Source organism: Triticum urartu, unplaced genomic scaffold (genome assembly GCF_003073215.2).
Source record: "Triticum urartu cultivar G1812 unplaced genomic scaffold, Tu2.1 TuUngrouped_contig_5665, whole genome shotgun sequence".
Classification (NCBI taxonomy): Eukaryota; Viridiplantae; Streptophyta; class Magnoliopsida; order Poales; family Poaceae; genus Triticum; species Triticum urartu.
The window spans coordinates 2,381-13,159 of record NW_024116357.1 but is presented as its reverse complement, the minus strand read 5'-3'; the positions used below and the strand labels follow the sequence as shown (position 1 = coordinate 13,159).

At 40.3% G+C, this 10,779-nt stretch overlaps 2 long non-coding RNA genes across 10 annotated transcripts; both read left to right on the top strand.

Moving 5' to 3' along the window:
* Positions 1-328: 328 nt before the first annotated feature.
* LOC125529528 lies at positions 329-5,754 on the top strand. 7 transcript variants are annotated; one of them, XR_007292688.1, is made up of 8 exons: positions 330-449; positions 579-855; positions 1,249-1,713; positions 1,810-2,039; positions 3,134-3,232; positions 3,467-4,323; positions 4,909-5,154; positions 5,445-5,754. It is a non-coding gene; the product is annotated as an uncharacterized LOC125529528 (long non-coding RNA). The 7 variants fall into 7 exon arrangements; XR_007292687.1 differs by having other exon boundaries at positions 329-449; positions 3,134-4,323; XR_007292689.1 differs by lacking the exon at positions 3,134-3,232 and having other exon boundaries at positions 3,550-4,323.
* A 959-nt stretch (positions 5,755-6,713) lies between these two features.
* On the top strand, positions 6,714-9,920 carry LOC125529529. Of its 3 annotated transcripts, XR_007292692.1 has the most exons (6): positions 6,714-7,333; positions 7,429-7,525; positions 8,397-8,539; positions 8,726-8,935; positions 9,606-9,683; positions 9,754-9,920. It is a non-coding gene; the product is annotated as an uncharacterized LOC125529529 (long non-coding RNA). The 3 variants fall into 3 exon arrangements; XR_007292690.1 differs by having other exon boundaries at positions 6,715-7,525; XR_007292691.1 differs by lacking the exon at positions 7,429-7,525 and having other exon boundaries at positions 6,716-7,333.
* The last annotated feature ends 859 nt before the right edge of the window (positions 9,921-10,779 follow it).

The following is a 10,779-nucleotide window of genomic DNA, read 5'->3' as shown; positions in this document are numbered from 1 at the left end:
TCAAATAAGTGGTGAATATGTCTTATTCTCATAGATACAATGAACAAGATATTATAGCCATTTGTTTTAGTGGAGAAGACCGTGTTGTACTATTTCCTTACTACTCCCCTTTTTAAATCTTTCCATATTTCCTTTGCAGCATAAGAACGTAATGGTATATTTCTTGCTCTGGAATTCTAACCACACAAATGTTTAGGTGCTTTTATATTCCTTTTACATTTTTTCAAATAGTATCTGAAGTATATGCTAATCTTCCGCAAAACAGTATAGTTCTTTAAAGAAACAATTCATGAAACAAGTTGTCCTGTGGTAGCACACATGCACCTTTTTATGTACTATGCATTTGCCATGTGATTTCTTTTGTGATGCTTATTTGCTCGTTTTTATAGTTTTATTTTATTTACCTTCTCTTACAGCAATCAAATCGGATGGAGAACATCACACAACAGGTAAACATTCTTGTATACTGATATTGAAAAATTACATCTTTGTTTGATTCAGATAGTTTTTAGCAAGAGGATGGATATACTGTGATGTTATTTCTAATTAATAATTTTTTGGCAAAATTTTATGATAAGCCTTTCTCCAGGACATAAAGAAAATGGTGGCACTTTGGGTTTTGCAGACGCCGCCTCGCGTAGGACTACGAACATGGGACGCTCGGTCGAGTTTTTCTTAACTCGTCAGGATTCTCATGCTGCAAATTTAGTAACGGGGCAAATTTTTGGGTGTCCTAATGTGTTTGCGGATTGATGAAAATTTGGCGAGGGAGATCATAAACCATCGCTCGCTGCAGCACATCAATTGTTGAATTCGTTTGAAGGAGCTGTCAATTGTTGAATTCGCTTGAAGGAGGTGTGTTTGCTCTCTGTTCCCTTGAGTCAATCACCATGATTTTACATTGAGACGATGTTTCTTCTTCAAAAGGGGATGATGAACAACATGGGAACAGGGAGGAACTTTACCCGCCTGTTATAGACTAAGCACTAAAAGCATGCTTGCATTCACTTTAGCTTGTTCATTCTGTTATAGGGCAGTGCTTTCGTTATGCGTATGATGCTTTCAGTTTATTGAAAGATTTGTTCCAAGGATAAATTCTGATCTTTTGAAACTATGTTTTTTTAGTGATAACCTTTATAAGTTGGACTGTTTATGGGCGATGGAAGTCTTGTAATAACCGTTGTTGTACATACGTTTATCATCATAAGAGAGATAATATATTCTTTTGATCCTCACAATTTTTTGCAGATGGAGCTCGTTTGGCTGAATTTGCTACTGAGTTGCCACATTTTGAGGGCCTGCAATTGAAGAATACAACACTTGAGATAACAATTGAAGAGTACTAGAGTAATAATAACTACTGCAAGAGTGATGTATTTTCTTTTTGTTGGAGATTTTCTGCATCTTTTATGGACGGTAACATTTGAGATAACAATTTGATGTGCTAACCATCAAGATCAACTTCGACATGTTTGGTCTCTAAAAGTTACTATTGACCATCATTGGTGCATCCTATAAGGGTATAGTCAGTACTATGAGTAACTTACCAGACATTGACTGTAGAAGTTGCTATCCAACTCTTGTGAAATCTAACCATGCTATTCATTTACGATACCTATACGTATGTGGTACACAATCTGAAATAGTAGAAGGGGAAAATAAAGCATTAATGTGGAGTATGTTCCAATGGAAATCTTCAGGAACACCTTGAAGGTAAGCATCATATGATCCTTCACGTCCATTCAATCTATGTATGATAGGTGCAATCGTCTTTTCAAATTCTATGTTACTGAGTTCAGATGTATGCAGGTCTGAGTGCAATTTTTCTTTAGTTCTCTGTGAGCTTAAAAATGCAACTGATGTGGCCCATGCAACTGAAATTAAAAACATGGAGAAGAATCATAAAAGATCTCGCTGAAAATGCCCTCGTTCTGCACTTCGTATGGACAGGCAGCGCCCTTTACCTTCGAAGTCTCGAAAAATGGTCTGGGTGATGCGGGTGCCTCAATGCTTGATGCCATGTTCTGTAAGAGGCCAAGGTACTATATTTTGTCCCTGATGCATAACCTGCATTGATTTTTTGTAAACTGTCCTTTTAGAGGCAATGATGAAAATGATTTTTGTGCATGAAACAACAAACCAGTTCAGTCTTTTTTATGCAGAGATCAAATTGATTTTTGTGCATAAAATTCTTCTTTGTGATACAAGGTCTTCTAATCAGTTTCTGCGCTATGCTTGAGGTACCAGAAAAGCATATGGGCATCAATTCGACAGGGTTTTGCATTATGTTTCATGCATATGTGCGCATAGACTCGATTCTTGTAGGTCCTGAATTACGTGCAACTTTATGTTATGGGTTAGATGAGTCAAGATCGATGATTTGAACTTGTTATCATTCCAAGCAGCTCAGCTCACTGAAATCTGAAATCCAAATATGAGCTCAATGAATATTGATTGCCTCTAAAAGAAATGCTTAGGTTTTGATGTTTTTATTCAGTTTTATTTAGGGTTGAGTAGTTCAAATTTATTTTTTCAGGAATTTTTGTAGGGACCGTGTGTGTGGCACTTAATATTTGTCTTTGTGTCTTGTTTGTGCACTTAATATTGGTCTAATTTTTGTTGCATAGGTTGTATTTGGGTGTCCACGCGCTACAGGGAATTACTGTGCGGAGTAGTAAGAATTGATTTAAACGTAGAGCCTAGACTCGCACTCCATGAGCATCCATGGCCGGCGAGACAGGACCCTCGACCCTCGGCCTCTGTTGAGAAGGATCGTTCCACTGTGTCCGATTTGTAGTACAGAGCAATCTCATTCCTCTGAAGTTCCTATTGGGCAAAATGGGCAAGATGTGTTTGGTCAGTGGTGCTTTGTTTTTTAGGCTATGGCTATGATAACTTGATGACACCCCTTTGTAGTACAGAGCAATCTCATGCATTTGTCCTCCATCTTCAGGAACATTTATTAGTGTACAATGGCCAAGCAATTGTTTAAAAAAATAAGAAACCTGGAATTGAATTGCTAAAACATGGAATTATTCTGCTTATTTGTAGGTTAATGTATGACTATCACGTTTCCCACCAAGTAAAATGTGCTATTTCACCACAAACACTGACGAAGTTAAGCTCAGTGCAGGCAAAATGGATAAGTCTGTAACTGGAACTCTGGATAGTTGATCCTCTGAATGGCGAAAAATTTATCAAAGTTGCTGAGGTTCAGGGGTCTGAAATTAATGTATTGATGCTTTGGGGTTCTTATCTTTTCATTCCCATGTTACAATGCTATGAGTGTAATTTGGTCTTAGTATCTATCAACTTTTCCCAGCTCAAAAAACAATATATTTTTCGCCAGGACAGAGCTCAAAATACAAAGACTGACTTTTCCTTGTCTAAATTTTACTGATATTAGCGTGTGTGTATTAGCTCTGATGTGTGTTCTAAAAAAATATGTAATATTTTCATGTTGCAGCCATTTGTGGATAGTTTAACTAAATGCCCAAAACCCACTTAGAGCTCCAAAGAGGTCTTGTTTTCTTGTACTATGGATTTAAGGTGATTCTCAAGAGGAACAAGTCGCCATGGACCGATGAGATCGAGAGACGGCTCCGCGGTTGCGTGGAGTGGTGGCTGAGAGGAGAGGCAACAACAACTCGTTGTCCGTGATGGCCCGAGCATTTGCGAGAGGGGATGGAGCGGGGGTTGCATCGTCACGGCCAGTTGCCGGAGTGGATGGAGTGGTGGCCGCACGGACGCGCTCCTGGAGGTGCCGGTATGCACCCTGATTTTGAGCCTGGGAGGTTCCTTGCTCTGCCCTATCCTCAAGGGTGTTCATCTACTTTGGTATCGTGCTCTGGAGTCAGGACGATGCACTAATGCAGGTTTGATTCTTTACTTTTTCTTTTGTTTTATTTGTATGCACATCCCTGAATTTTGTGTGTCGTGATTTAAATGTTGTCGTGTGTGCCATTGTGTCCTATATAATTATTCTATTGAAGCACCGCTGCAACCCAGATTGTTTATCAAATTGATGCAAGAAACAAACTAATACATAGAGAGTATAAATTTATTGCATTAATCTGTATATCCCTGCACCTAGCGATAGGTAGAGATGGAAAAATTTTGTAGCTTTTTGATCCCGGTTTTTCCTATTGAAATTATGGATTTGGAAGCTAATCATGGAGTGTTTCGATTGCCTGCTTACGGAATCGCAATGAGCACAAGTCTGCAACCTTGAAGGAAAACCCGTTGCAACTGGTGACATAATATTACGTCGCAACAAGAATGTATAGAGCTACAGAGCTCTGTGGATCCTTCTCTTCACAAAAGGTGAGGTTTAAAGTTCATGTTTGTGCTTATTGAAAAACAAAGAAAGAGACGAGTTGCTTGATATATTGACAGGTATATAGTGTAACAAAAACACGCTTATAGTTCTAACATGAATTTGATTGACTTGGGAGTTGTGACATGCAAGTATTTTATGGTTGATAATTCTGTACTACTTGTTATATTGTATAAAAATAGTCTCTGGTTTCATCTTCTTTGATGACATATTTTCTATAACAATTGAAATGCATTATGCACCTGTTCTTTTTATTGTGGTTCCATATTTTTTCAAATTTATATATTCTCTATGAATAGTTACATAGATGCATGTTCTTAATCTATTTTAGATTTTTGTTCACCCGAAAATGCAGTATAGATCTGCCATTGACATTTTTTTGAAGCACTGGGTGAACATTGCCGAGATGCTGATAGGAAAAGCCTTTTTGTTTCCTCATAAAATGTTGCCCATCAGTTATTAAACTTAATGGATGCATGTTGTGGGCTTGATGACCATGTACACCTTTTTTAGTTAGAACTGTGTCTGCTATGGATCTATCTTGCTTAATACAAAGAACTCTGCATGCTTAGGAAACAAGAGGTAATGTAAACAATAGATTCTCTTGTGAAATTGCGATTCAGCCTTGGGGCGTGGATGGCGAGAAGCGGAGGCGTGTGCCTAGAGTAGCGGACCATGATGGATTGATGAGTTGATGTCACGTGACGTACTCACGTGGCGGCTGGTTAGGCTCCGGCGGCTGGAGCCATCATCGACCATGATGCCGTGCCAGGAGCACAAGGGCTAAGACGAGGACATGTTGGTGCCGATGAAATAAGGTTTATTGGGTCGTCCTCTTCCAGCAACATATTACACAATCTATTTAAGCCGATTGATTCTCTTTGGTACAAATGTCCCTCATTTAGTTGATGAAACTCTACCTTCATAAAATTAATTGAGTTGGGAACCATAACATATATACATCTATGACTGGTATCTATTTGGCTATATTAAACTGACAATTTATTCTTCTTACCGGAAGGATATGTCGTGAAGATGATTAATTCTACAAACTATACTGCTAATTCATCGGAAATGACTACCAACTTGTTTAATTCCGCATGTGCAGGTGCTGCCGGTTGATGGGGGCCTAACCATGAGTCTAACTGAAAGTGAACAGGAGCGATGTGCAGAAAAAAATCTTAGCACATAGGCTGAATTTGTATAGTACTTCGAATTTATTAGGCAGTACCCCCTCCATTTGTATATCACTTCCGAATACAAGTTCAGGTTATTAGGCAGTACTATTGAATTTAAGGATTGATACTTGAAGATTTTAAAAGGTTACTAAATTTTGTACCAAGTCTACTGTTATGTATGGGAAGAACATGCGCTAAAATATTGATAATGCAAATGAAAGTGATCGTTTGATTATTAAATCATGCCATTAATAAGATAAGTTCTTGTCACTTATTTCTTCACAAATTTCCATTGTTCAGGTTCGGACTTGATTTGTTGAGCTATTTTAATTTATGTATGAGAGAAATGAAATACTTTATGAGTTGTATGTCGAAACTTTGAACAGTTCGTTGTGGAATAATGACGGTGATTTGGATTCTTAACTAATTTATGATAGGCTTCCCTTTTGGGGGCTCTCATTTGGTTTTATGTGCTTTTTTCTTACCAGATAGAAGATACTTAATGTTGGTATCCCAGAGTTTTACTTACTAGATATAAATAGAAATGAGACTTGTTTATTGAGAATTTTATCTGTAGTGTGTCAGTGCCCTCATACTTCTCACATGAAACCTTGAAGAAAAGCATAATGAATGATATAAAAATGTTGGTGGCGCGGAAAAAATATAAAGTCGAGGGTACAAAAGTATTAGGATCTCCGTATCGGCGGATGTAGTGGGTTGCACTAATTGCAGTTACTTCTTTGCCGTTATTTGTTGTTACTGCCATAGTTCATTTTTCATGCTTATCATACCTCATGAATACACTTGAGTGAAATTGGGGATAGTATATATGCATTCTTCCAGAGTTTCAAGAAGGATAGCAGAGAAATATTTCTTGGGGCTGTGACATAGCTGTGTGGTACTTCTACATCTGCAGCATTTACAGTTCATGTACTTACAGCTTAATGCAAGCATTGGGATTAGTTACAGATTTCCTTTGATTTAAATTTCTAAATCTATATTACTATTAAAAGAGCAAACATGAATTCATTTAAAGCCACACACAAAACTGTACACGGGACAACCGAAGCCCTCCGATTAAATCAACTTAAATAGATCCGACTGACCATATTACGTCAATGATATGTCGCTTGGATGAACGTCTGAGATCAAATGTTCTTCCTAGGAGACGTCTGCCAATAGTCGCGCCTCGCGTACCCAATCCCTGCGGCCCCGCCCGTAACTCCATGATTTCCGGATCCTCCCCACCTTTCTTTCTCTAGGCCCCAGGTCGAGAAGAACAGATCCGCAGCAACTGCCGCCGCTCCTCCCTTCCCCTCCTCCCGTGCGTGGCCATCTCATCCACCCCGAGTCGACCCCGCCTCCGGTCGCGGCGCACTCTTCTACAAGCCGCGATGACATCCTCGCCGGTCAGCCGCACCCAGCGCCCTCCTCCTCCCTTCTCTCTCCCTCTCCTCACTAATCTATCTCCCTGTCTCCGTTGGACCTTCCCTCGTGACTGCCGGCCTTCCTCCTCACTAGATCAACGACGGCGACGACCGGATCTCCCATGCTGCCATAGCTAAGACACACCGCGCATTTGCCCCACCTCCCAGCAAACGCCGCCGCCCCTTCCCTTCCGATCCACCTCGAGTCAACCTGTCGCCACCACGCACGCGAGCCACGGCGGGGGACGCGAGAGGAGGAGTTGCGGCTTCCTCCGGGCACACACGTGCCGTTGCAGTCGGCCTCTCCTGGAGCATCGGTCGCCGAAGCCGCCTGCCGCTCGGCTTCTGCCCCACGGGCGCCACGTCCAGGAACTCCCCTCCGCCGCTGCCGGGTGGGTCAAAATCACTGCTATCGCCGTGCCCCGCCCCATTCTGTTCATGCTCTGACGTGATCCTGATGCGCATGCACACATCCTTTTCTGTACAGAGTAATGGCCATTGGATTTGGATTTTGGGAGCTTCCAATCGTGGATGCTTGTTTCCGTATGGAGTAATGACATTTTTTAACTGACGGATTGATCCATGTAATTAGGTTTCTAGCTCAATCTTTCCATATAGTTGCATCGACTTATACTGAATTCTTTAGTGTCGCTGTATATAATATAGATATTCATGTACTGCTGGAATGTCCGGTCAATGTCTGGTCTATGTACAACCCTCTAAAATTCTTTTATATCTAAACATGTCTGAAACATCATTTGTCAAGACACACTGTTAGTTAATCAATTTAGTCTGAAACATCATTTGTCAGAACAAAATGGCTTGCAGGTGTTAAGATGTTAAAACGAAATTTTTTGCACATGCATGCATGTTTGTAAGTTGTAACCATAGTACCATACTGAAACGGAGCAACAACATTATGCTGAGGACATGAAACATGGACAACCCATTTTTAGTGGCAATACTTTGCGTAATCAACCAACATAGGATCACTCTGCACCAAGCAGATGGTAGTTCTAGCTGAGGAGGATACACCAAGAGAATCAACCAAGCAGAATTAAGCACCATAATTTTCTATGTACACACTTTGCTGTAAAAGATTTTGTACACGGCAGTGAAAGAGTTGAATATGAATAGATCTTTGGTGTCAATACTGACAAATAGAGCAGCCTATCATGAAAATGAGACATCTTTACTGTCAATTTTATAGTCATCAAGTGGTCCTACATTTCCTGATTGTTTGTGTGTTCCCGCTTGATTTATGTACCACAATTGATAATCTAATTATGATTTATCCGAGGATTTGTCCCAGTTCAACTCAGCATTTTACCACCATCAGATCTCTCCGTAGTCCTTTGATCACAGTTTTATTTGCTTTTATGCATCAGGTCTATCATTTAGCATTTCTCATTCATTGGCCCTTTGAACTTATAAGCATTGAATTCATGATTGCAGGATTGTCTCCAGGTGCAATAGTCGTTCAAGCACGTGCAGTTTTTGGGAGTGAAGTCCCAAAAGAATAGCTTGGTACTTCTGTGGTTGAGGTTTCAACAGATTGATTTCAACAGAGGGATGCTGGTGCAGTAACCATATCTATGGTAAGACATATGGAGTAAAATTAAGCGTTGATACCTTTTTTGTTCTACTGAAATTTTACTCGTCTAAAGGAACTTCGTATCATATACTAAGAGGAGAAATTGTATTCTTCAGTTCCAGACATTTAACAGTGATCTGAGAGGTTCTGGCGTGAACTACAAACTAATCTCAGCTATGTCTGAATGTAGTGCAAGGAATTCTGCTTCTTGCAGCTGTAGGACCATGAGATGTCGACGCTACACGATAGGGGACACCAAGGTCCCAGCCAAGTCAGTGATGTTGCCCCGACTCCCTATTTCTTCAGCTTGAGGAAGCCCTGTGGCAGCCTGACTCTCTTCTGCCTATTGTCGTCCTATCTGACCTGCTACTAGGCAACTACTACTACTCACGATTGATAGGTGAACCTTCTGATTCTCCCTTCCTGTTCTTCCCTTGTTGTTATCCAATTGCTCTTGATAATTTATTGATTCAATCAAATTTCATTGCAAAGCAAACTGTACCAGGCTTTTCTTCTTTCTAATGCTGTGTTAGTTCACATTAAGTTGTGAAATCCAAGTCCATACATTTAAAATTCTTCTTGTTCTAATTACACAAGTATTTTCTCATATTGTATTTTTTTTTCATTAACTAATGTTCATACAGGAAACCATCTCAGTAACCTGATATAGTAGTTAGTTTTGACATTAGACGCAACAACTTTGACATTGCTAATTTCCTCGTGTTTTTAGTAGGAAAATAAAATTTTCTAGCATTTCATTATGAGCTGCAAGCTCTGAAAACAGATGTATCTGCTCCTAAATTATGCTGTGTGGTTTCTGAATCATACATGCTGACATGCATTGGCAATCATTATTCAACTGAATTCCTTTTCACTGAAATAAGAACCACGTAATGCTTACGATTTAATCTGGTCATCTAGACAACTAAATGGGTTAATATTATGCTTAGTATCCTTTGGCATATGTTTTGCAGGGAAGAAAACCCTTCACTATTTATCTTTTGGCTTCCTGCTGTTGAGTTTTAGGTTGTCTGCTAATACTTTTAAGTCTTTCTTACACTCAATTTCAGATGCTATCTTGCGAACGACTGAGCAGTCTCGGCTATACTTTAACCCAGACATCAAAGAAGCAAATAGCTTGATATATGGTACATACATGATTACCAAAGCCTTGCTATTTTTTTACCTTGACTAACACAAAGGTTGCAAAATGTGTAGGTTCAGGGAGCTCCGACGCTTGCTCCGACCAAAGAAGTTTTTCACACTGGCACATAGTGGCATTGGCTGAGGTGTTTGTAACAAATTGTACAGATCTTGATTAATTTTTGCTCTGTTTTTTCCTCCCCCTTATACCATACTATATTAATGAAAATTTGACCATAGAACTATTGTTGTATGGTTTGTGGTTAAACAAAAAGAGCCAGCAAGGAGGTGGAGTTTGCGAAGCACACGTTCGACCATGACAACCCCAAGCATGTGTCCCCATACCTGATGACGAGGCGACCAGGTGAATACCACTCATGAGATGTGTGAGCTCTGGCGAAGAGCATGAGTAGAAGCATAGAACACATTTGTCATTAGGGACTCGCGAGGATGTTGTTGCAACATACGGGCTCATTTACTTAAAAATAAACAGATTTCAAAAGACATGTGTTATATTTGAGAGACGTGCATTGCACGTGCACGCTTACTAGTGTTAACAACAATGACAACTTGTGACATGCCTAAGTTTAATTTCCATTGAGAGAGAGTGGGCGATGGATTATGAGATGGAACGAAATTAAAATGCAACTGATCTGGCCATGGCTGGTTGTCACAGAATCCTTGTGATCTGTTCTACTTTGACTTGGAATGTGCGGCTATGATAATGTAAGTGATGAGTTTTTTTTCCCGGATCTTCTATGGGAGGTCAGTCAGAGGTGAGTTGTAGACCAAGAGCTGGTGGGCAGCAGGGCATGCACGCGCACAAAGAACAAATCTGAACTACGCCCCTGCTTCTATTGGTTTCTACATAGAGCGTCTAGCTTAGAACTTAGAAATTGGTCGCTGTCAAGGTCGCCAAGGTGGTCTTACAGCACCGTCGTGGGGATTTCTCGTGATTTTATGTAGGAAAGCGTGGGAAAGCCGCAAGCGGTGGTGGTGATTTGCTGGGTGGTGTTGCTGCTTTGGGGAGAGACGATGGTCCTGTTGTGGGGATAGCCAACGGCAATACATTGACTACAGACTCATCGCAGACTCGTAATG